Below are 5,462 nucleotides of genomic sequence, written 5' to 3' on the forward strand. Positions count from 1 at the left end.
GGGCACTCCACAGAAAGTTGTTCTATGCATTCTAACCAGCTGTGAACTTCCTGTACTGGTCTGTGTTGAAGGAAAGTTAGTGAAATGTAAGCGGACAGAGGACGTGAAGGCAGGCTCCCTGAGATGGTAGCTTCTTGTTTCCAGAAGACTCTGAAAAACTACTGGAATGCACAGGGACATATATGTAGACAGGGCCAGTGGGAGAAAGGGGAGGACTCAGTATGCCCTTTAAACAGCCAAGCCAACCTCACTCATCCTAAATGGGTAAAGCTGTCCCTTTCCCTTTCTCTATGATTTTATCTGCTCTTTTTCCTGTGCTTCAGATCTTTGTTCATGCCACAGAATGAGCTTAGTGATCCCATAGACAACTAAACCCACCAGTTAGACATGATTCCTTTTTCTTTTGCATTTTTCAATAATGTATTTATTGTGCATATCTATGTATAAGTGTGGGTCACAGAACCCATGTTAGAGAACAACTTAGAGGAGTCTGCTTTCTTCTATCATGGGGGCTATGGGGCTTTAACTCCGTTCATCAGGCTTGGCAGTAAATGTCCTTATCCATTGCACTGTCTTGCTGGTCCTGCATCCTTACATTTTTTTCTTTAGGCCATTAGGAACACATGACCTCACATCCCACACAAGCTGGAGATGTCCTGAGTCATTGGTAATCTCTATGATGATGGTGAGCTTTGTTTCTCTTTCCCAGCTCTTCTACATTTTTTACCTTTCTTACTAATTGTGTTTAGGAGATATATTTCTAGGACACTCAGATCAGTGATACTACTCCAAGGCCACCACTTAGAGCTGCTATGGTTTTCAGGGCACACTGCTTGTGTATGGGTGGAATGTGGAATGTGTGTATATGTGGAATGCAGTGGCATTCCAGTGATCTTCCAGACATGGCATGCTACTTGCACTCCATATGGTCGTTTGTGGTACCCAGGACACAAACTGAGGAGGCAAAAGTTCAACTATTCTGTTGAATTTGGGGGCCAAATATATTGATTGAAATCTTTTCAGGCTCTTTGGTCTACCTGTATCTCCATCTTCATTCTTCTGATACTTCTATCATTATTTAAATAAGCCACCATCTCTGTAGCTTGTCAGAAGAAGGCCTTCAAATAATATGAAGTGGTCTAGTGTTGCCGTGGTTCCACTCGTCTGTTTACATGACTTAGGGCTGGTGGTGGGAGGATATAAAGGACAAGTTGTCAGTCCATTACCATGATTTCTAGGACATTGTTTGCAACAGCCTTGCTAGTTATTCTGGTTTCCTTGATTTCAATGACCCCCTCTGCCCAACCATAGGGCCCTTTGCAGGTTTCATGGCTTTGATGCTGCAGCTTTATACTCCCTGGTGATCTTAATGCTACCTCTGGAGTCAAGGAGTTTCTAAATCTGACTAGAGAGCACACCCTAAGCAGAGATAGTCACTGCTTTGTTGGGGGCAGGGTGACAGTGCTCACCAACCCCCTGTGCGTGAATACTTCCTCCTCTAAGTGGCCACTCATATTGACTTATGTTGGATATAGGTCTTTTGGAAGACTATGGTGGAGGGTTTCTTCTCCCAACTGTTTCTACTCTCAACCACACTCTCAATACTGGTAGCTCAAGTACTGTTATATTGTTATATTTTTGTTATATTATTGTTATATTGTTATATTGTTAGTGCTACAAGTGAAGATGAGGACATGCAGGAAGAGGAAGAATAGAAGTCAGAGGAAGCTCAGGAGAAAGAGAAGGAGGAAGAAGAAGATGAGAAAGAAGTAGGAGGTGAGAAGGAGAAACAGGAAACTGGAAGAGGAGGAAAAGAAAACATCACAAACTTTCTTTGTACACAGTGAGATCAGATTGCCTATGGTCACTCTAGGCCAACAAAGTTCCCATGGTAAGACGCTGAATGAGGTTAATGTCCTTTCTCATGCATAGCTCTGACGTCCTACTTCCTTTAAGGCTTCCTTTAGGACTTTACTTCATAGCCCTTTTCTGGCTTCAACTAATCAAACTGTTTTCCAACACATCTTACCCCTTAGCTGTGATGCTCTCCCAACATTCCTGTCTGCCAAGGCCATGTGAGCCTTTCAAGTATACTAATTATGAACCATTTTGGCCTCTACTCTTCCAGGCCATCACTACCAGCAATTTTGCATTATGCCCTCAGAGCAGGAAATCCTGTTTCACAGTGGGATCTTCCAGCCCCTGATCTTAATCCCCAGAGGCTCTCTTTCAGCCTGTGTCACAGGAATGGCAAATCCTGGGAGCAAATGCTAATGGCCCACTTCTCCACAGGATAGCTATTCCAACAAATCTCTAATGTGGGAGTTGTAGCAACCAGACAGTCAGCTTGTGCCTGTAGCTGGCTGCATGTGACTTTATATTGCTTTCTTTCTCCGTAGCATCAATGTAATACTGTACCAAGCCTTAATTGACCCCGACCTTTCCTAGAGCTTACAGAAGCAACTGTATCATCTTGGGTCATCCAAGAAGACACAGAAGTTAGTAGAGCAAAGTATTTTATTAGATCCACTTCACCTGGATATAGGAGAAGGGAAGCAGGGTTGGAAGGGTGGGATACAACCTGACAGTCTTGATCAGTGAGTCAGGCAGGAGAAAAAAGCTTTCTCTAACATTTGTACTCTGTTGAGCCTCAGTGTCCATGTCACATCCTTCTAGTACCTGAAACACAGTGGGCCATGGGGGTCATAATGATAGACTGACTGACTGGCTGGCTGACTGACTGACAGGAACGTATGAATGATGGGTACTTTGGAAAGCAGAAAGTGGGTGTCAGCTGAGAAGCACTAGGATGCCCCCGTGGCTGCCTTCACACAGCAGATTCATCTTTAACCCTGTGGTATGTCGTTCCCCACAGTGCACTTCCTAGGCGATGCTTCCACTGGCCCCTTGTGCATTAGTCTCCTGTCTGGATGGTAATTACCCCCATCCATGGTAAGTACTTAGAGGGCATCTTGAGATCTGTTGGCACCGGTGCGTACACAACCTGATTCAGGAGAGCTTGTCTTCCAGCATAAAGACACACAGCAGTGTGAGATCAGCAGGCTGCAGGATCCTGTTAGATGCCCCCTGCAGGTGCGTACTTTGCTGATAGGGCTGCTGGATGTATTGTCCCCTTGATCATTCAATGATGAAACGTGAACAGAGGGAGCAGGAGAAGGACAGGGTGGTGGTGGGTTTAAGGTGATGAGGGAGGGTGGTCTTGAAGGGGCTGCAAATGATGCTTCCAGAAAGCTTTAGGAGAAAGGCCCTCCTGCAGGATGACATGCCACTAGGCAGTGTTTTCCCATGGTCTTTAGCAGTGCATTTGCTCACAGTGCCATCTGCTGGCCCATTCCTCCAACTTCACTGGGAACTGAAGATGAAAGGTGATCAGAAGCAGGGGCGGTAAGCAAGCACCTTCCATGGTGGAAGTTCTGTCCTGCTGAGGGAGCAGGAGTGGGGGTGAGGATGTTTTGCCTTCTGGGCAGATAACTTGGGAGGCTTCTTCACCTTTCCCTCAGGTTCTTCCCTCTTCCTCCTGGGCTCCCAGGTCTCTGATGAGAAGCCCCCATCTTTCTAAGTGTTTTAGGCCTATCGATATAGAATCCTTTCTCTTTGACTGCTTCTAAGGCATTCTTCCTTTGTTCTCAGACCTTTGATGTCATTTGCCTGTACATTTATTTGGATTTAATCTTCTGATTCTGAAATGTGTCAACTCGTGTCTTTTGACAAAATTTGTAACTTTCCTCTTCTTGTTCCTTGTAGTGAGTTTAGTGCTTCTGCCCTCAGCTTTTGGAAACACTATACCAGAGACACTGGAATTTTCTCTTTAGTTTCTCAGGCCTCTGAGGTGCTGTTCTGTTTTATGGTGTATGTGAGCGCTCTTTCTCTGTCTGTGTCTCTGTGTCTGTCTGTCTCTGTCTTTGTCTCTGTCTCTGTCTCTGTCTCTCTCTCTCTGTGTGTGCCTCTTTCTGTCTCTCTCTCTCAGGGTAAATCGCTCTGTGTGGAATGACTAGTGTTATTAGGCAAGCCTTTGATTTTTAAGGTACTGCCAAACTGTTTTCAAACTGGTCCTTGTTCTCACCACATGCTTTCCCCTGGTTCCTTGCCATGCTCACTAATCTCTGCTGCGGATTTACTTACCTTTCTGTGTATGTGTGCTTGGCCTGCATGTATGTGTATTCAGCACATGCATGCAGTGCCCTCAGAGGCAAGAAGAGGGTGTCAGATTCCTTGCAACTGCTCTTCCAGACTGTGTGAGCTGCCAAGTGGCTGCTGGGAAGCAAAACAGAGTCTTTTGCAAGAGCAGCGAGTACTGTCAACCACGGAGCCATGTGTCTGACCACAAGTTTCAGTGTCTTTAGAGAGTTTCCTTTTTTATTGCTCAGTGAAGTAATGTTATGAAGGTTAATTGACAGGTGATGGAAATGAGCATCTTCAGTGTAGACACTGCAGGTCTTTGGATAGTAAGTGATTTTTACGTTGAAGTCTGCACATGCTCTTATTGTCTGTCTCAGTGCCTTATTTAAACTGTGCTGTAGCTGGAATCCTGTGACACCACCACATCAGAGGGAAGAGGAGAGGCGCTAATCCCCGAGTGAATGGAGAGTCTCCATCTTCATCTGCCTTGCTTGATTTCCACAAATGCCTCGGTCACAGGGAAACTTCATGTGATTTCTCATCAAGGATGGAACGTGGGATTCTGAGCAGGACTGCATTGTTGCCTTCTGGCCTGGGAAGGTAAGTGGTGCCTCTTTACCACCCTCTCCCATGTAGCCTGATACAACATCATGGAGGATTGTTCTCATTCCCACTCGGTCAGATACCAGCTGTCTGGTAAACTTGACATCATATGGATGGGTAAGGGGGCAAGGAGTGATGGTCTCAAACAGGACAAGAGCCTGATCATGGTTGACACAGCTCTCCTCTGAAGACCCCAGACTGAAGTGACCTTCTGAACACTCCGTGATCAGAGTTCAGGACATTGTGGATCTCTGAGGGTTCTTGTAAACTGTGTTTGGAAAAGGTGGGAAGTGAGGCAGTTTGTAAAGAGTAGTCTAGCTGACTGGCTGAGGGGCAGCCCTGTATCTCTATCTCTATGCAGGAGAACAAGGCAACATTGAAAAGTGGGGGAGCTCCGTGTGTGCTCTCCCAGGGCATTAATTAGCAAATGCTTCATTTTACAAACCTCATGTGGCATGAGGCTAAGAGGCTGTGGGTAGGGAAAGCCAGGGTACAGGAACAAATGACAATCCAGCTGTGGGAACCATAGGATTCCCTACTGCCTTGCATGAGTAAGGTGCATGTACAGACCTTAAAGTACATCAGCCAGGTTCTCTGCACCACTCTGAGGCTGCATGACTTGGCCAGTCCTGGTGGCCTACCTGGTACCATGAAAAACCAAATCCTGGGTACAACATACATGCTGGCACCCAACAAACATTTAGTGCCTGGCTGCTTGT

General features: G+C 45.9%; 1 long non-coding RNA gene across 1 annotated transcript; it reads left to right on the forward strand.

Moving 5' to 3' along the window:
• The first annotated feature begins 2,873 nt into the window (after window positions 1–2,873).
• Gm46679 lies at window positions 2,874–4,736 on the forward strand. Its single transcript, XR_001782766.1, has 3 exons — window positions 2,874–2,952; window positions 3,336–3,462; window positions 4,542–4,736. It is a non-coding gene; the product is annotated as a predicted gene, 46679 (long non-coding RNA).
• Window positions 4,737–5,462: the final 726 nt, after the last annotated feature.

Source organism: Mus musculus, chromosome X (genome assembly GCF_000001635.26).
Source record: "Mus musculus strain C57BL/6J chromosome X, GRCm38.p6 C57BL/6J".
Taxonomy (NCBI): Eukaryota; Metazoa; Chordata; class Mammalia; order Rodentia; family Muridae; genus Mus; species Mus musculus.